The sequence below is a fragment of the Pyrus communis genome, chromosome 3 (assembly GCF_041283825.1).
Source record: "Pyrus communis isolate YQ-2024b chromosome 3, ASM4128382v1, whole genome shotgun sequence".
In the NCBI taxonomy this organism is placed as follows: Eukaryota; Viridiplantae; Streptophyta; class Magnoliopsida; order Rosales; family Rosaceae; genus Pyrus; species Pyrus communis.
Genome location: NC_142567.1, coordinates 29,714,645 through 29,736,157, shown reverse-complemented (window position 1 = coordinate 29,736,157; position 21,513 = coordinate 29,714,645). Strand labels below are relative to the sequence as shown.

The window sequence follows — 21,513 nt, the reverse complement described above, 5'->3', positions numbered from 1 at the left end:
AAGAATCAATTCCACAATCATACTAAGGAGGTCAACTAGAGTACAAAAGCCAAATCCTAAATATGTCAATGCTGCTATAGTTGATGGAGCAGTAAAAGAACCTGAGACGTTTGAAGATGCATCACATAGTTCTGAATGGATATGAGCTATAGAAGAAGAAATCACTACGCTTAAGCAAAATCAGACTTGGGATTTGGTGCCAAAGGCAAGGGATGTGAAACCTATATCCTGCAAATGGGTGTACAAGGTAAAATGATGTCCTAATGGTTCAGTTGAAAGGTACAAGGCTCGGTTGGTGGCTCGAGACTTCTCTCAGCAGTATGGACTAAACTATGATGAAACGTTTAGTTCAGTAGCAAAGCTTACGACTGTACGAGTCCTACTTGCTTTAGCAGCTAACAAAGATTAGAATCTATACTAGATGGATATGAAGAATGCTTTCTTGCATAGAGAGTTAGATCAGGAGATCTACATGATGCAACTAATGGGCTTTAAAAGCAAAGCTCATCCTGAGTACGTGTGCAAGTTAAGGAAAACACTCTACAGTCTGAAACAAGTACCAAGAGCGTGGTACGCTAAGATTGCAGAGTTTCTCACACAAAGTGGTTACTTAGTGGCGCATGCAGATTCCATCTTGTTCGTTAAAGCTAAAGAGGAAAGTTAGCTGTCGTACTGGTGTACGTGGATGACCTAATCATCACAAGCGATGATGAGGCAGAAATCCATCAAACCAAGGAGAATTTGGCAATTCGTTTCAAGATGAAAGAACTTGGACAACTCAAGCACTTTCTTGGATTAGAGGTTGATCGCACACAAGAAGGGATATTTTTGTGTCAGCAAAAGTATGCAAAGGACTTGTTGCGGAAGTTTGGGATGCTTGAATGCAAACCAATCTCAACACCAATTGAACCTAATGCTAAGATGTGTGCATATGAAAGCAGAGACTTGGGAGATGCAATAATGTATTGACAATTGGTAGGTAGTCTGATCTACTGGACTTTGACTTGACCTAAAATTTCTTATGCAGTTGGTGTGATGAGTCGGTACATGCAAAATCCAAAGAAGCCTCATCTAGAAGCAGTTCGACGAATATTGAGATATGTAAAGAGTACAATTGACTATGGTCTCCTGTACAAGAAAGGTGAAGACGGTAAGTTGGTTGGCTATTATGGCGCAGATTTTGCAGGAGATCATGACACCAAAAGATCGACCACTGGGTATGTCTTTAGAATTGGTTCTGAAGTAATTTCGTGGTGCAGCAAGAGACAACCAACATTGTCTTTGTTAACCACAGAAGAAGAATATAGAGCAGTAGCAATGGCAGCTTAAGAGAACGCATGGCTGGTACAGTTGATGAGTGATCTACATCAACAGTAGATTATCCAATATCATTGTACTGTGATAACCAATTGGCAATTCGCTTGGCGGAAAATCCAATCTTTCATGCAAGAACTAAACATGTGGAGGTACACTATCATTTCATTAGAGAGAATGTCTTGCAAGAAGAGATTAAGATGAAACAAATCAATACAAATGAACAAGTTGTGGACTTCTTCACTAAAGGTTTGAGCACCGACAAGTTTGAAAAGTTTCATCGTCAACTTAGCATGGAGAAAATAATGAGCTGGTGTTGAGGGGGAGTGTTAAAAGAGTCCAACCCCAGCCCATTCTACACAAATCCAGAAAATTCAAGCACCAAAGTCGGTGCATCATGTAGGCATAACAATATGCCAGATAATTCTAGCATTATCCTATTAAGTCGGTGGGTGTGTGTGTATAATCATGTACTAGAAAGTTCTAGCAGCTTGTACAATATGTGGCTATTATGAAAAGCCATATGTCGGTGCAGTGTGTGCATGAACATGCACTAGAAAGTGCGAGAGAAGTCGGCAAACATGCCTATAAATAGGTGTGTGTGTGTGTGTGTGTATTGCTAAGTAAGAAAGAACCAACCAAGAAGAAGTAGGCAACCAAGTGAGAGTGAGAAGTAAGAGTAGTCTTGTGAGGAGTGTGAGTGATCTAGAGTTTGTCTCTAGAAAGTGAGCGAGTGTCATTGCTTCTAAAGAGTGTCTTTGAGAGTTTGTGTGTTGTAATAATTTATGTGTGTAATACAAGTAATTTGTTTACTTGTGTTGTCTCTCCAACACTTGTGATAGAGTTGTGTACTCTAAGTTTTTCCCAACACCTTACTCCTCATAAAGCAAGGAAAAGAGAATGAGTCAGAAGTAAAGCAAGATGTCACACTAAAGAGTCACTTTCAAGCAATAAATTTTGTCAACCCTACGCATGAGCAAACTCCATCAACCCCGCACATGAGCCAACTCCACAGCAAGATTGACAGCATAAAGCTCCGCATAGAAAGATTGTCCCAAACTCTGAGATAAACCACCAAGAAAATAACCCACAAAATCTCGAAAATCCCCACCATAAGCTGCAAGATCCAGTTTGTTTAGCAAGGTTATCCGTGTTCATTTTTGACCCAAGGACATGAAGAAGTATTCCAAATAATGGTAACTATATAAGGAAAAACGCAGCCTCATTTGTATCTAAGCTTAAATGTATACTGTTTTAATAAAATCATTGATGATTTAGACATGGAATTAATGTTAGATCCTTCTTTTGGGTTATTAGGTTGGATTGTTACCGATCATGAGAATTGGTGGGTTCTAATGGTTAGAGAAAAAAAAAAAAAAGTGCTTGATGCATTGTCCACGTCTTGGAGGCATGCTTTAGTGAATTCAATTTCTTATCTGATGCTATCATCAACCTTGGTTACAATGTAACTAATGATGTAAACTTGAGTTGTATAAAGAAAAACCAAGCTTAATTTGACTTGACCATTTGTGTTGGAGATATGTTTTTAAATAGATAGCAAATGCTGTCCGTACGTCCGAGTGGAATGTTTATGCCCATGCTTGGAGAGAGAAAGAAAAGAGGAAAGATAGGTAGGAGGGCACTCCAGGGGAGAGGAAATGGGAGGAAAATAATCTAACATGCTAAGATGGAGTTTCCACTATGACTAAAAAGGGAGCCCACCCTTATCATGGTCCTTCATGGACGTATAAGCCTAGCTCTGCCCAAGGTGTATAAAATCTACCATGAATTCTCTCATGGACTTACAAATTAAACCATCACTCTCCCTCCCTCCCCAGCTGTGTAGGGTTATTAGCTACAAGTATGAATTACTATATTGCTAGAGCTTATCAGTGCCTTATCAGGCATTTTTGCAGCAAGCGCGTTGGATAATGATCTTGACCTAGAAACAATAGTACCGACTGATCAACCACCGGTCCACCACCACCGCCACTGCTGTCAGCCACCGCAGCCAGCTCTAGGACTAGGAATCACAATTTAAACTTGGCGAAGATTATCGTGGCCTATTGCTTGTCGACAACCATTGGAATGGCTCTCATTCCCATCCAACTTCACTCCAACAAGCTCCCTCTAACCTTTTGCGTTCTCAGTCTCGCAATCCTACTTGCCTTTGCTTGTATAATGGTTAGCAAATTTATCCAGCACTCCTACTCTCCCCGAATAATAGTTTCTCTCTTCCAATATTTCAGGGTTTTCTTCGGAGTCACTGCCTTCTTCGTTTCCGTCACAATCCCATTTCCTCTCTGGTTCAGATGTACCGCTTCTCTCATCTATGTGGCCTCAGGCCTTGTAGTATTATTCTGACACCGCTACTATACATAAGGCTATAGCAAGCAAGGAGAATACCTCATAAACAAAACGTTCGATAGGGGAAACATAGTGGACGAAAGATAAATAATTTTTTTTAGTGGACGAATAAAGAAACAATGTTCATGGAGAGAGTTTTCTTAAAATTTCTTATTAAATATATGTATCTTTTATTTAAAGTGCAAAGACTTCATTTTATGGGGTTTTACCTTATGAAAAACAAAGGGGTACGTGGATCATGCTTTGGTTTGGAATTGACAATAAAAACATTAAAGTTCTGTTTGGTTAGACATTGATACTCCCTTCGAATAACCAAAAAAAAAAAAAAAAACAAATGATACTCCCAAAGGGATCATAGCGAGGGATATAAGTTCTTGTGTATGTATTACCATTAATGAATTCTCTCGTGGAAATAACAAACCCATTTCTCCCTCCCTTCCTCCACCCCAACTTGTGTGCAGGAAAATGTACTATATTACTGGTGCTATGCCTTAAGGCATTTTTGCTGCAACAACTCAACAAGATATTCAATAGCCCGCCGTTGGACGATGATCTTGACCCCGAAAAAGTACCAATACCAGCTGAACCAGCAGAAACCAGCTCGAGCACTGGGAAGCACAACTTAGACTAAATGGGCAATGATCATTGTGGCGTATTGTTTGTCAACAGCTATTGCAATGGCTCTACTACCCATCCAACTTCACTCCAAGCAGCTCCCTCTAACCTTTTGCTTTCTCGGTCTCGCAATCACACTTTCCTTTTCTGGTATCATGGTTAGCAAATTCGTTCAGAAATCTAAATGACCTTGTGTCAGAGTTCATATGTTCCATTATTTCGGTGCCTTCTTCATTTCCATCACCATCCCCTTTCCTCTTTGGTTCAAGTGAACTGCATCTATCATCGATGTGGGCTCATGCCTTGTAATACTATTTTGTCACCACTACTCTAATTGATCGGATATATTCGGCAAGAATTAAAATAATTCCAGGAAAGATGAAAGCGTTCGAGAGAGGAGACATAATTATATTGCACTGTTTGAATATTACTCTTATTTATGTGTGTTCTAGAATTGGGACAGTTTGTAAACTACATGGACTAAATCCGAAGAAAATGAAAGGACATGGATTGCCGGCCGAGAAGCCAGAGCTGCGTGATTGCTGCGGCAAACGCGTCCGGTGCTTGTGGGATGTGTATTAAGACGAGCTCGACGAATACAACAAGCTCTTGATAGCATGAATGGAAATATGATTCCAACTTATCCTCCCATTGTTTCCGCTTACGCTCTTCTCTCCTTTTCTGCACTTTCTCCTGAGCTTTCTTGTCTGCCATTTTGGTTTCCCATTTCTGCTGCTTCAATAGCTTCTTCTGTGCGCTGCTTCGCCTCCATTCGGTGCATTCCTCCGCTTGAGGACCTTTTCGTTTTCCTGATTTTCTTTGCCCTCCGTAGTTCGATTGTCATTGCTGCTACAATGCATCTGCTTTCTGTAATTTCAGATGGAGGCTTCTTTCTCCCCTTGGATGCTTTGTTAGGGTTTAATTTTTTTTTGGTTGGGAACGATAACGAATGCTACTCAAAAAATTCTTAATTTATTAATATTTAATTAATTTTTCAATCTAGTTAGGTAAAAGAGTGGGTTCCGATTCTGCTATGTTAACAGTTGAAAGAAAAATTAGCGGATTAATTATCGGATGTTTGATATTGCAACGAATTCTTAAGTCGATGTATAATTTTGCAATGTTTAAAGATAAGATATAAGTTTTTTATGTGACTTAAAGTTGAGGGGATAAAATGTAATTTATCCAAAAATTAACGATTAAAATACGTCACATTTGAGCAGTAAAGTCGTGGAAACACTTGTTTCTTCCATATGTTGGATCTTAGCTCCATGGAACAATATACTAACTACTGCTAAAACATTGAAAAATTGAAATTTAGTTCAAAACATTGTAGATATATGGATCATATGAACTGTCTAAAGAAAAATTCTTGAACAACAAAAAATTAGAGCTATTACTCACAACATCAAATAAACTTTCATTAATGAAAGATGTAAATCCAGATGTTATGGGCAATCAATGCCCTATGTAGAGATTACTCTCCATCCTAGCGGTGGACACAAGTACTTTCACTAAAAGAAATAGAATAACTAATTAATTAACTAGATTAGATGAACGTAGCACTAGTGAGGCTGAACATAGCACTAGTGAGGCTGCAGACAACTAATTAAACTCCAAACATAACAAAAAACAGTTGACACTGAAACCTACGACAAATATGAGATGCCCATTCTGAAAAGTAAATCCCATATATAGTCATATATAATTATTCACCAGCACTTCAGGGCATCCATGAGAGTTATTTCGCATCACACAATACTATTTGTGCATGCTTGATCATCAATAGTACTAGTATCGCCTCGACATGATTCTGTTGCAGGATCAAGGGCTGTTTTAGAAATCTTTAGGGTTGGGTACTTAGAACTATTAGGTTTGTAATATTTATTGAAGTGAAGATTACAAAGTATTATGAGGAGAAAGGAGGCAACGTAGATAGAATAGGTAGCATATTTGAACCACAAAGGAAATGGGATGCTGATGGATATGAAGAAGGCCGTGACTCCAAAGAAGAGGCCAAAATTATGGCAAAGGCGGGTGATTGATATTCCGGCGGGACAGTAGTTGAAGTGAACAAACTTACTTACCAAGATACTAGTGAAGGCAAGCAAGACTGATAGTCCAAGAATGTAAAAGATTACAGAAAGCTGGCCGGAGAGAATTTGGACAGGGAGAAGCGCTAGTCCCGTCGCCACTGTGAAGCAAAACATGATGATTATCTTTGGCCAATCTAAGTTGTTGTTGTGGTACTTATAATTAGTCTTGTCTGCAACCTGTTGCATTGCAGCTTCTAGGTCTTGTTCACGATCGCGATCAAGATCATCCGGGCTAATTATAAGAACTTTGAGTAGTTGGATAGTCTTTGCAATAAGTGCAAGAAGAAAGGGCTTTAAGAACTGATCATAAGAATTATTAACACCACACTTCATCTTTGTTCAGCACGAGAGAGAGAGAGAGAGAGAGAGAGAGAGAGAGAGAGAGAGAGAGAGAGAGAGAGTGAGAACGGTTAGAGATGTTTATTTATATATAGTATAAGGAGGGAAGAATGAAAGAGATAGAAAAAGAAGTGAGGGAACTTAATTAATACGAAAATTAGGCCAGAAAGAAGGAAAAGTAAAATTAATTAAAGCTAGCGACATTCGATTACATGTTTGTGGATGTGATTGTGAGCATTGATATAGGAAAATGATTCGTGCACGCTCTTATTTTCTTTCAGCCGTTGAATTGAACATATAAAGTAGGATCAAGGGCCAAAATTAAGAGATAATGTGCAGAAGATGAATAAGAGTGTGCATAAATTAGTTCCTGTCGACATATCGTGTGAAAGCTCACAACTACACGCACATGTGGACGATCGACCACACTAGCATCCCTCAAAACACTATCAAATACACACGCCAGGTGAAAATTGAAAAAACGGGGACACTGACCTATGTACTTAATCAAATTAAGGTCGACTACGTACAAAAAGAAACTAATTCACATATTCCTCTTTGAATTCTCGAAAGAATAGTACAAGAGTGCTGTTATGAATTGGGGCCCTTGTTCGATCCATAAATGAGTTTTTCTTATTCGAACGATTGTCGAATATATAATATAGGTTACTAATTTTATTATAAACTACAGTAAAAGAGATTCAAACTCAATCGGTACGCATAAAAAGAAACATTGTCTTAGCCAACTTGACTTACCACGCTTGGGTATGATACAAAAGAGTTTATAAAGTAGCTGACTATGAGGAGAGGGATTCAGATTCTTGAGGCTGCTTGACTATGTGCTAGATATTCATGAGTCAACAGCTTCTGAGTTCGCAAATAACAGCTCGACTTGTTTTCTTTTTTATTAGACACCAGTGGGAATTTCAAACTTTAGTTGAGCTTTAGTTGCCCAGAAAGTAATTTTAACTCAATAGTCCAAAGTTCTATTAAGCTTACCAGTTGGTGGAGTCTAGACTTGCTTTTTGAGCAAGTCTTTGCTAGTATTTCTTTTAACGGTTAATTGTCGAAAATGATTCGACCTTGAATTTTTGTGCTGAATTCTTTCCGTGCATGCGGATTTTATATAATTATTCGCGATTCGACTTTGGATTTTTAGTTGTGCTGAATTCTTACTGTGCAGACGGATTTTATGTAATTATTAGTATCTTACCACACCCTGTAACAATTTGCTCCTTTGATTGTTATTCTTTACTTCTAATTTTTTATTTTGTTCAAAATATTTTTTTATATTTTTTATTTTAAAAAAATTAAGAAGAAAAAGAAAAAAAAATGTCCATGTAGTTTTTTTTGAGAAAAAAACTGTCCATGTAGTTAGAAGACTATAAATTAAACTATGTGGAAATATTTAAGGGAGAGGGAGAAAAAGGGGAACTTGGAATTGGATAGAGAAGTTTTTATTTTTATTTTTTAAATTAGACGATGTTAGGATCACTTTTGGATGAGACTTTAAAAAAACTGTCAAATTTAGTTTGTATGAATATATTTTACTACCCGTCATTTTATTTTATAGTAAAAGACTAAATTGTATTTTCACCATTTTTTGGTTGACAAAGAGAGTTTTATTAATAGTAGTTTAGATTATTTTATTTTATAAATTTTAATTAGAGAGTGGTATTTTTGAAATTATGATTGTTTCACCTTTTTGGCCTTCTGACTTTATATGTATTGTACTAGTACAAGTTACATGGCTTCATCCTCATGCCTCCTTCTACCAAATTTTTTGTAAAGCAATCCACCAATCTAGTTGGTATATTTCAAGTTTAGAAAAGTCACATTTTTATGTATGCTTTCAAAATCTGAGAGACGATTCTGTTTATAGCTAATGAATAGGCTTCATACAATAAAATATTAAAGAAAAACATTTAATGAACTATTATTGAAGCCATTTAGTATTACAGTCTAGTGGTATTCCTCTTCATCTTATAAGTGAGAGGTCTTATGTTTGATTCTCAGTAAACGCGAATTTGAACCACATTATTGCTAGCTCATTGTGAGATTAAGCCTACCTCCTATATACATCTTAGTGTAGATAAAAAAAATTTGTTTAAAAAAAAATCAATTATTGATAATAAGGACCCAAAAAAAGTAAAAGAAGTAGTAGTATTTTTGTAAATAAGTTGAAGTTTGAATGCAGTGATATTTTTGTAAATAAATTGAAGTTCGGTAGCAATAACGTAAATAAGTTGAAGTGTATTTTCATCAGTAGCAAAGATCGTTTGCTTGTAGTGTCTTTTTATTAGTTTTCTAATAGGGTAGTTTTCTAATAGGTTAAAGGGTAGTGATATCCACACATCCATTTTACCTCTCACACCACCACAAATAGCACTATCTTATGTTAAATCATAAACAATTTGATGACATATTTTCTGGGATATGGTTTTATTTATTTATTTATTTTTTTTTTTAAGAAAAAAATCAACTAAATTCGTAACATTCATCAACGAGAAAGGCCAAGAAGAATGTCTCAAAATGAGATTCTCTATGAACTCTTTGTCACCTCACAATTTAATGTTAATTTATATGCTAATATTATAAAGTATTGTGGTAAAAATAAGGTGATATAGAATACATAGAGAATCTTACTTTTGAAAGAGTCTCTTTAAACCCACCGATAGCCTCAAATGTTACATATCTGAATCAACCACCTAGACCCGCCACAAGTAAATGGTTGTCTCAAATGTTACCTATCCTAATCGAGCGCTTTAGACCCACCACAAGTAAATGGTTGTCTCAAATGGGATAGTCAAAGTGTGTGAATCGAAATTAAATTATTTGGCTCTAGAAAAATTCAGAGTGCAAGAAAACATAAATGGTCAAGAACAATGATTTATCAGTAAAAGTCTAGGACACTTATAATGTGAACCGAAATTAAAATAATTTGGTGCTTGAAAAATTCAGTGTTGGAAAGTACACGGTTAAGAACAATACTTTAATCAGTAAGAATCTAGGAACCTAATTTAGTTTGTGAATCTAAAGAGTTGTTTAATTTACAACATACACCCCACATACTGAATATGTCATACATTGAAAATTACTTTTTCAATTAAATAATACACGCACAAACAATTACATACTACTCTCACACCCAACACTTTTTACATGCTCTGAAACATAGTGTCTTGATCGAGATTAATATATGAGGTGCTTGAAAAATTCAGCGTGTAGGAAAATATGAAAGGTCAAGATCAATGCTTGATCAATAAAAATCTAGGAAACTAATTAGTGTGTTAATTGAAATGATTGTTTTATCCACACCCTACGTATTGTTGAACACACCCTACATATTGAATACATTTCGTATTTACTTTTTCAATTAAAGTTTATCATAATACACCCATAAACTTTTACATACTACCCTCACATCGCCACTTTCTACATACACTCTACGATCTTGATGTACCCCACCCCACATCAACCTCGCATATTCTTGTATATTCTTTAGTCCTCCAACACCCAAATAGGAACCAATTCTCCAACACCCAGAATATCTTGACCTAATGCGGACTATTTGTGCACCACGCCATGGTGACCGAGATCAAAGCACGCTATCAGAAGATGAATGGGACGCAGCTTATTTGTATGTCGCATTTGTCTTGAGGAAGCAAGGGGAACCTGATCGGACACATGTAAATGGTAGACGACACAAGGGGAAGATGCATATATCGAAAGAGGACATCGTGTACGTTAGCAGTGATTAACGGAACACACCAATAATGTCTCAAGGGCTCATTTTTGTAGCAAAAGAGAACAATGATTTTTGCTCGGCCAAGTAGGAAAGCAAATTAAGGAGCTCAACTCCCACATTGTTCTACTGTGTAATTCTTGAAATGGATGTAATTATTCGATTTAATTTGTGGATTTACAGTGACCTAATATTATTCTTTCTTTACATATTATAATCTGAAAAAAAACAAAAATTAATTTTTAGGACTAGCATGATCCACCATTGACATTATTGATATTGTTCGTAATTAATTAAACACCTCATAAAGAGAGAATTTTCATTGTGCCGCAGCTTAATACACCTAGTGCAATTATACAATTGGTTGGAAAATAGAATTTTTTTTTTCAATTAATTGTATTATGATACTGAGTATACCGAACCGTTTCCTAACACATTGAAAATTTTCTACTCAATGACATAATAAGTAAATCTCCCAAGTCTAAACCGTATAGTATTCTGTTATCTCTCCAACGTGTTCCTCTATTTTCCAATAAGTAGTGCCAACTACTTTCCATCAAACAAGAGAAATACTTATCCGGGAGATGCTTCACTCATATTAACACAAGGTTTGTAAACTCAACTCTATCAACAGAAATCCTAATCATGCATATTGGGGCGATTGAAACGTTAATATATTAGAGTTTTTCTCCTCAAACAGTTGTGCTGATGCATGCACGATCAGCAGCGGTAATATAGTACTGCCTCCGTATGGTTCTGGAACCGCAGGATCAACGACGTCGATGGCACATTCTTTATTCCTCCAACACTCAGATACGAACCCAATCTCCTCTTCTTTCACTGTATGTGGTTTTGCTGAGTGAGGAAGTCATTGTCGAACTTTTTTTCCGATACGTTTGTTGCGGTTTTTTTATTTTATTTTTTTATTTATCAAAAATAGATTTTGTTAGAGTAATTGCAAAACGGAATTCAAACCTACAACATCGTACAAGAGCTCAACACATTTTAATTACTGTTCTAAAAAGCCACTTGCATAGGTTTGCTGTTCTCCGTAATGTTTCCATCACTTTCCATTAAGGACCTTCTGTGTAAATCATTGTCTTTCCATTAAATTTTCAATTGCATTCTTCAAATAGGATAATATATTTAACAATCACTATGGCTTCAAATCATGATTATGTATTTTACCTGCTAGTTTTTTTTTTTTTTTTTTTTTAACAAATGATATGATCTAGGGAATAGACTAAACCTCACAATGAACTAGTAATAATGTTGTTCAAATTTATCTTTGGCGAGAATCGAACATCCTAGTTTAGGTAGCTTCAAAATAATTAATTTAGCGGTGCATTCAGAATTTTATTTTATTTTAAAAAATCTTTATGGGGCCTAAATAATCATTTCATATCAAGTATATATGTCATTTAATAATTCATTTTTATGTGAGATGTATGTAGCAAGACGTGGAGTGCTAACAAAAAAAACCTACTCGAAATTAAAATATTTGGTGCTTGAAAAATTCAAAGTGTAGAAAAATATGAAAGGGCTTGGCTACTCAAGCATGATTATTCTTACCCAAATTTCTTCATGTTTGCTAATATAAAATTTCATATTTATAATCATAACTATTCATAATGTAAATTGCTCTGTAATATCATCTTTGTAGAAAATGAACAGTTCTTATTATAAGCACGAAATGATCTTTATTATAAATGATGAGTCGATTTTATATTATATATTTTATCCTATTCTCAGTATGTTTTGGTAATTATTTTGGTAGAATTTTGATACTTTACTTTACATTTTCAATACAGGACATTCTATTTCTTCTGGAGCAAAACATGATTAAATGGGCGAATTTTGAAGTGATTCAAATTGGAGGACGTTTGTAAGTTCCTTGGCTTGTTCATATCAAAATTTCGACTTTTTCTCCCAAATGGTTATTTTCTGGCGAAGAAATAAAGAAGCAATGCATAGTGCTGGAAAGTGACGTTTTTTGGCTTAATTGTGATTTTTAGAGCCCAATATGAATTCTAATGAGTTCGTGGCCTTCTGGAGAAGTATTTAGCATATTCCAAACTTTACATCCAGCTATCTTGGGCTGGTTTTGGAGCAGATATGGGTCTAAAACATGACAGTGCAGATTTTGGACGAATTTTACTAGTCAACTTAGGATTATGTTTCCTAATTTATTTTATTTCCTAATCTTATTCTAAGACCTTCTCTAGGTAGGGTTTTATTTTGTAGTAGTATAAATAAGGCTTTTTAGCCATTGGGGTGAGAGAGGGGCGGCACATTATTTTGGAGAATTTCAGACTTTTTACATACAAGATGTTTTCAATCCCTTTTCTAGTTAATGATATTTTCTTTAATTTTTTATTTTTATTTTTTATGATTATGCATAACTAGTCCTTTTGCTAGGGTGAGGCCATGAGCCCTAGCATGAATATGTGATTTTATTAATTTGCTTATGAATGGATGCATCCTTGCTTTGAATTATTAATTATGTTTAAACTATTTAATTGTCTTAGTGATTCGCGACCATTAAGGTATTTAGACAAGTAATTTTAAGCAATTTTTTTTGGAACATCACCCTGAAATTGAGGGGAGCTTCTTGTGATTAGTAATTGTAAGTTCACTTAAGGCGAACATTACGCTTTTAAGGGTTGCGTGATTTTTCAAAGGGTTTTCATAAAGCTTTATGAGCCTTGCATGTTTATATTTGATATGAACATCACAGACAGGTTACATGTCTTATATACGTTTTCACTTAAACATCACGAGGAAAATATGTATTAGGAAACTAACATTCAAAGCATGTGTATGGAAATTCATAAGTAATTAACAGAATTGCATAAGATCAATCTTTTTTGAAACTTTGTTTTCTAATAATTAATTAGGAAATGGTTTAAATACAAATTATTTATTCAATTCCTATGGAGAATGACCTTACTTGAGCTACTATACTACGAAACCTTGTACTCTTACAAATATTTTTTTGTGTTTTTATCCCTAGTTTTGCAATTGGTAAAAATCCTATCAATAAACATGGAGTTGTATGAATCAGAAACGAAGAATTTTGAGTAAGAGCTCGTACTTAACCCTTGAGTAGCTAAGTATTATTTGTGTCATAAATTATAACCTGTAGAGCAAGAGAGATGAGAGTTTCTTGAACATAGCCATGGATATTTCTTGAACCAAAAAAAAAAGTGTATAACTTTATGGTGGCATTGCATTTAGTCCTTAAGACCCTTTTATAGAACTATAGTAAAATGTTTAGCTATGAGATCATCTACAAATTGCAACGTGTATACTGTAATAGAATTAAGGAGAAAACTATTCCAAACCTACTAAGGTTTCCTTGTGGATTTAGAAGAAATAAGAATACTTGGGCAATCTTGAACCAAAGCTATTTAGTTCTAAAATTGATAAAATCAGTCTTCAACTAAAGGGCTAAAGAGAAGTGGACTAAAGAATCAAGCTAAATTTGACTCTTAGGGTATGCAACATGTAAAGGGCAAACTAAGTGGCAAAAAAAAAAAAAGAATGAAAATAAATTATAGGCTTGCATGGTTGGAAATGAAAAAATTTAGCCTATAAGTAGTATTTAAAACTTGATTTTCAGAGGACTAAAACATAGCCGTTGACTACGTTTAGCCGTCCTTGACTGGAAATGGCATTAGTTTCCGTATCCTTGTGGTTTCCACGTCTAATTAGCATTGCTTTTATTTCCTATTTTAGCTTAGTCTTGTGTACCCTTTTTATAAATAGGGAAATAATAAAGTATTGTTATGAGTGTGCGAGAGTACGTCAAAATTCTTAAATACTTTGTTTAATAATTTTGCCATGAAACGAGGGTACGATTCACAATCCATGGAGGATGACATTGACAGAACGAAGTCGATTGCTCGTAGAGTGGCGACTCACTACAGTCCATGGACGAATCAAACTCTGGAAGAACGAGAAGGTAGTCCAATCATCCATCTAAGTGTAAAGATTAAGCAGTAGCTTCAATGGAGACCATTAAGAAAAGCAGACTTGTAGATATAGAGAAGAAGAGAGAGAGAGAGAGAGAGAGAGAGAGAGAAAAGCTTTCTTGTATTTCTTGAGTGTCAAGTTACTTTCCTTACATCTTTGCTATAAGTGTTTATATGATTACATTGCTTAATGCATAAGCTAGTATTCGAATAACCAACATATTCTACCAACCTTATAACTTCCCTTGGATCTTGTGACACTTGTCATCATCTACAACCTTAAATTCCCTTCACTTGGATTCTCATCTTTGTGTTTGTTTACACTCTTACATCCCCCCTCAATCTCATGCTCAAGTGAACTAAGCGTGAGATTGCTACAATGCTGCTGGAATAAGGGTGCAGATAAACCCTTTGTGAGTATATCAGCAAATTGTTCTGCAGATGAAACATGTTGCACTTGAAGATCTCCTCTTGTAACTCTTTCACGAACAAAGTGATAGTCAATCTCGATATGTTTAGACTTTGCATGAAACACATGATTGGTTGATAGAGATATAGCTGAGATGTTGTCACAGTAAATCATTGGTGCTTGATAAAGAGGAATGTGTAGGTCACAAAATAATTGTCTTATCCAAGCTATTTCAGCTGCTGTGATACCTAGAGCTCGATACTTAGATTCTGTGGATGACCTGGACACAATGTGTTGTTTATTTTATGCCCAAGATATAGGATTAGACCCTATAAAGATCACAAACCTTGAGGTAGATCTTCTATCATTTGGATCCCCAGCCTAGTCTGCATCGACCCTGGTGTAAAGCGAATTCCATAATTTGATATACCCTTAAGATACCTAAGAATTCTTTTGATTGCAATTACATTGGGACATTATTCATGAATTGGCATGCTTGATTCATAGAGAAGGCTATATCCGGCCTTGTTAATGTGAGATATTGAAGGGCTCCAACCACACTTCAGTATTGATCAGGGCTATGATATGGCTTTCCATCGTTTTTTAGAAGTCTGTGATATGGCAAACATGGAGTAGCATAGGGTTTGCAATCCTGCAAATCCACTTTGTCAACCAACTCACTGATATATTTAGATTGGGAAACAAATAAGCCTTCATTTGTGTGACTAATTTGCAGCCCTAGAAAATAATGCAGATTACCTAAATCCTTCATCTCAAACTCTATAGTAAGTTCTGTAATGACTTGAGAAATCAATTGAGATGAGCTTCTAGTTAAGATAACATTATCAACATATAGCAGTAATACTACAATACCTGGATTAGAATGTTGAACAAATAAAGATGGATCAGCCTGTGAAGGCTTGAATCCTAGTGCAGGTAGAAAATTGGTGAATATGTCATTCCAAGCTCTTGGAGCTTGTTTAAACCCATAGAGCGATTTTTGAAGCTTGTAGACATAATTTGATGGATGTTGTAAGCTTTGAAATCCTGGAGGTTGCTCCATATACACTTCTTCTTGTAAAAAGCCATGTAAGAAGGCATTTTTCACATCTAATTGCCTTAGCTGCCATTTGAACTGAGCTACTAAAGCAAAAATGAGTCTAATAGTTGTAGGCTTAATGACAGGACTAAATGTTTCTCCATAGTCTACACCTTCCTCCTGACTATAGCCCTTTGCTACAAGCCTTGCCTCATACCTTGCAACAGTACCATCTGCATTCTTTTTAATTCTGTACACCCATTTACACCCAACCAGGTTTTTACCACTTGGAAGTGGAACAATAGCCCATGTATTTTGAGAATGCAGTGCATCTATCTCTTCGTGCTTTGCATTTTGCCATTCTGGTGCTTTAGAAGCAACTTTGAATGTTTTAGGCTCTGAGATAACTGACTAAGAACTAACACAGAGTGTTAAGAGTGTTTTAACACTGACTGAGAACTGACTGAGATAACTTTAGGAGGCTTTCATCTAAATTAGCGCAGAGGAGATTCTGTTCTTGATCTTGCATGCGGCAAGGGGGTGATCTCATCAAATGGGAAAAGGCTAAAATTGGGTATTATGTCGGCAAAGATATAACTCAAGGCTTGACAGAAGATTGTCGAAACCATTACAATGTTCATAAAATATAGTTACATTTCCTGCGCATCTTGTATGTGGAGACTGGAGATTGTTATGAGGTTCGTCTGGAAAAAGCCCTAGCCCAAGAAGCCCCCTTTGACATCGTCAATTGTCAGTTTGGCTTGCATTATTCCTGGTCTACTGAGGCGCGTGCGCGGCGAGACTTGACTAATGTATCGGCTATGCTTCGTCCTGGCGGTACTTTTATTGGAACAATGCCGGATGCGAATGTGATTATCAAAAGCTTAGAGAAGCTGATCAAGGGTTGAGCTTTGGTAATAGCGTCTATTAGATACGTTTCGACGTAGAATTTTCTAGAAAGATTCAAGAGTTTATGCCCCTTTGAGTATACCTTTCACCCGGAGGATGCTATTGATTGCCCTGAATGGATAGCCCCGTTTGATTTTTTCAAATCATTGGTAGAAGAGTGCGATATGGAGCTAATTTTTTGTAACAACTCCCATGAATTCGTGCACGAGTATATGAAAATACCAGAATATCTTGAGCTAAAGCGGACTATTTGTGCACCACGCCCTGGTAACCGAGATCAAAGCACACTATCGGAAGATGAATGGGACGCAGCTTATTTGTATGTCGCATTTCTCTCGAGGAAGAGGGGAACCTGATCGGACACATGTAAACGGTAGACGACACAAAGGGAAGATGCTTATATCGAAAGAGGACATCGTGAACGTTAGCAGTAATTAATGGAACGCATGTCTCAAAGGTTCATTTCTGTAGCAAAGAGAAGGATGGTTTTTGCTTGGCCAAATAGGAAAGCAAAAGAGCTCAACTACCACAAATGGATGTAATTATTATATAATTTGTAGATTTACAGTGATCTAATCTAAAAAGAAAGATTAATTTTTTATTTTAGCATGATCTGCCATTGAAATTATTGATATTGTTTTTAACTTAAACACCTCAATGACATAATAACTGAACCTCCCGTATATAAACCGTATATTATTTTGTTATCTCTCCAATGTGTTACTCTATCCAAATAAGCAGTGCCAAATACTTTCGTCAAACAAGAGAAATACTAATCATGCCTACTGGGGCGATTGATAGATTAGAGTTTTCCTCCTCCAACAGTTGAGCTAATGCATGCATGATCAGTAGTAGTAATATAGTACTGCCTGATAAGCTCATATTTATATATATTTTACATCAAATTCACTTGTTTTTTCTTAGTTAGTTCCTTATATTTTTGAGCTATTTACTTTGTTTTTGTGTTTTGTAGGATTTTTCAAGCAAAGAAAAGAAAAATAGCACAAGTGGGATTTTAAGTAACAAATTTGTTAAAACTACCTATGCAAATCAGCTAACTTTGGAAGTAAGTTGTGGACAGCTCAAAATGAATTAGAGAATGAGCCTTATATGCTTGAAAAGTTATGGATGTCTATTTTCTGGAGCATTTCACAGATTGCTAATATCATTTTTCTAGAAAAAGTTATGACCGTTTTAACACTGAAAGGTTCTCAAGAAGCTGAACAGTATGTAACTGCAATGAAAGCAATAAATCCAATAAATCTAGCAGCCAAAACTGATGCAGCCAACAACAAGCCAGCTGACACCTATTCAAATGTCAGAGGAAATGGAATTAAAGACGAGGATTAAGAAGGAGTAATTGGCATAAAGGTTACCTAAAGAGTTACAGTTGTTTTACCATTTCCTCTCACTTATTGTCATCACTAAATGGTTGTTAGTGGGGTGAGTTATGGAGAAGAAATTGGGGCAGCAAGCAAGAACAAAAAGGCTGCAGGTTGCAGCGACAAAGTGGAAAAAAAAATAGAAAAAAAAAATGGAAAGGTGTAGCTAATGAAAATGGGAGGGAAGAAAGCAAGGCAGCAATAAGTTGGACGAGGAAGAGGGAAGCAATAAAGGAATATGAGAGAAAAAATAGGAAAAATAGAAAGAAAAAAAGGTTGCAGGTTGCAGCAGAAAAGAAGCAAAAAAAGGCAAGACAGCAGCGTTGGGGAAGGAAGGAAAGGAAGGGGGAAATCTTGGCATTCTCTTCTTTCGGTTTTATCTTCTCAACCTTGTGTCTTTCCTTTGGTTTTATTTAAGGATTATGTGTAACTAATTTTTAGTAGTTAGGAGTTGTTTTGAAGCCCCGAATATGATTGCAAGCTTGTTATGACATTTCGTTTCAATTTCTTTTATGAAATGACGAAAATTGCTTCATTACTTGTCTCATTGATGAATTCTTTATGTATTTTCTATGGATGTATACGTAGTAAGCATATCTAGGATTCTAACGCTATGAATATGTGTGTGCATGCCCTTGTCGAATGAAGACCTACATATGTTCTAGAGTAGTACTTGTTAATTGCGATTAACATGTGAACTAATTTCTAGGATAAGTAAGACAACGCCAGTACTTACGATGCCTTGTAATGACTCAAACTCTTTTCGTTCTTAATGATTTCTACTTGTTAAATATATGAAAATGTCATTCTAGATTGCATGCTAGAGACTAAGTTAAGTTGAAAACGTCATTCTCTTAACATACTACATAAGAAAGAGTAATAGGTTAGGTTCTAACATCGAGCCAACTCGAGCATCTTCATCCGGAAATAAAAGGAAATTGAATGAAACATAACTTGTTTGCATGATTATTTGGTGGTGGATAGCAATTTCCCTAACTCGTTTTTCTTAATTTGTGAACTACTTAAAATTTGTTTCTGTCTGATTTAATTTAAATAGCAAATCAACTCCAAAAATCCCAAAACTTATGAGTGTAGCTCTGTGTGTCTAGTATCTGCATATAAAGTTTCGTAGACTTTAGATAAGTGTAAGTCAGTTTAATAATTATTTTTCGGTGGCTGGTCAGTAGGGACAGCAGCCCAGTTTTTGTGACATTGTAAGCAGTTAAATAAAACAATCTTATGCGGGAAAGACCCTTATTTTCATATGCTACAATTGACAAATCTTAATGTTAATAAGGAAAATCAATAGGACATTTGTGTGCTACTTTGTGGTGTGCTTGTAATCCTATCACTGCCTTCGCATGGTGTTAGAAAAATTGGGTCTAATTGTTATAATAAATCACATTGAAAATCAAGAAATAATTCATGCATTTATATATATCACAATAATGCATGGAGTAACCAATGTTAAATGAGCATGATATAATGGACTAGAAAAACCTAGAAAATACGGTCGAGGCAAGTGTTGGACATTTTGTCCTTAAGACAAGTTTACGCCCCATTACGGTGCTCATGGTTGACCCGTGCATGTCTCCCAAGATACAACGATCACCACCTTGTAATAGTAACACTCCAAATCAGAAGGTTCCATGAACCACGATTGTGTTGAAAACTCTCTCATATGGACTCAATGAGACTCTCTAAAATTAAGGGCACTGTATGTATGATTATGTAAACAATGAAAAGTTATTTTTGTGATCATAGGGGGCTTCCTTATTTATAGAATGTGAGATACCTCTTGAAAAGTATGTACCTATTCATGAAGAGTCAAAAGTTGCAACACTTCATTTAAGTAGAAATATCTTTATACCAAAAGGCTCAACTTCTAATTTCCATTCAATTAATAAATTTAATATAATAATATTATTATTAAATTTTCCAACAATCCCCCACTTGAATGGAAATTGACTCAATACCATGCAAATGACAATGCAGACACTGGAGAGAAAATTCAGTAGGAAAAGTACCGCATCGAGATATATATGTGACTTTTGGCTTTGAACCTTTCATAGTGAATTACTATCAGATTTACTTGGCTAATCAGTAAACATGATGTCTTGAACTACTCAGACGTATGTGTAAACCAAGACAATAGTAATCACACAATACCTTTCCAAACACCCTGTGGTTGCTCGGTGGCATATTTCAAGTGTAACAACCTGATCAATTGTAACTCTATATAAATGAATGTATGAATACTCACTCATTATCGGGTTGAGCTTACACAATTCGACTTACTATAATTCAGTTTCAAATTTCCTTTACAAACAAGAGACCGAAATAATGGAAAAGGCAAAGGATCCATATTTCGGCAGGACAGTAGATGAAGTGAACAAACTTGTTTACCAAGATACAAGTAAAGGCAAGCAAGAGTGCGAGTCTAAGACAATAATAGGTTTTAGGGGGGTTGGAGTCATAAGTTTTGGGGGGGGGGGGGGGGGGGGGGGGGGAGGGGTGGTGTGGGAAGGAGTGCTGGTCCAATTGCAGCTATGAAGAAAAACACCACAATTATCCTCGACCAATTTAAGTTGTTGTAGCCACGTTTATCGTCTAGAGATATTTCTTTCTACTTATAAATGAAAATTCATAGGTTCGACTTGTATAAATGACAGATTCGGTACTAAATTAGGCTTCATGTCTCTCTTGAATAATTCACTATTATTGTTCTTGAAATGCATTTTTAAAATTTAAGTATACATTTTCTAAGTAATTTAAGAGTAATGCTAGAGAGACTTAATTTGTCAACAAAATTTTATAAACTAAATAACATGGAAGGTGATAATTAGATTATTACTTAAGCGTTAATAAGTTTGCTCATTCCTATTGGTGAAACATAATTTAATTTACAAATTTTGTTTACTAATTTAGACTCCCTTGCATTACCTGTAATTTAAAGTTTCTGGTTCAAACACATAATTTTTCTACATGGAGAAGGAAGAAGGATCGATAGTCGATAGAGTAAGATATGATGAATTGAAGTGGATAGATGACTTATTTGTTGTGAAATATAAAATAAGAATAATGTCATGTGTATCACATTTTTTTACAATCTCTTTGACCACTTTTAAATGATAAATTGGTCTCAAGTTTAGTTTCCTAAGGATTTGTTTGCTTGGGTTCATCTTTTTTGTAATCACTTAGGTTGGACTTAGTTTTTTTATTGAGTTTACTTATTAGTGCGAGCCCATAGTGAGCTCTAAGTAAAATGTAATTTTCTCGGATTTTCTCTTCTAGTTTCAAGAATTCAAATGTATCTAGAGGAAA

General features: G+C 35.6%; 1 pseudogene; it reads left to right on the top strand.

Moving 5' to 3' along the window:
* The first annotated feature begins 14,346 nt into the window (after positions 1–14,346).
* LOC137715565 (mRNA cap guanine-N(7) methyltransferase 1 pseudogene) lies at positions 14,347–17,245 on the top strand (annotated as a pseudogene).
* The last annotated feature ends 4,268 nt before the right edge of the window (positions 17,246–21,513 follow it).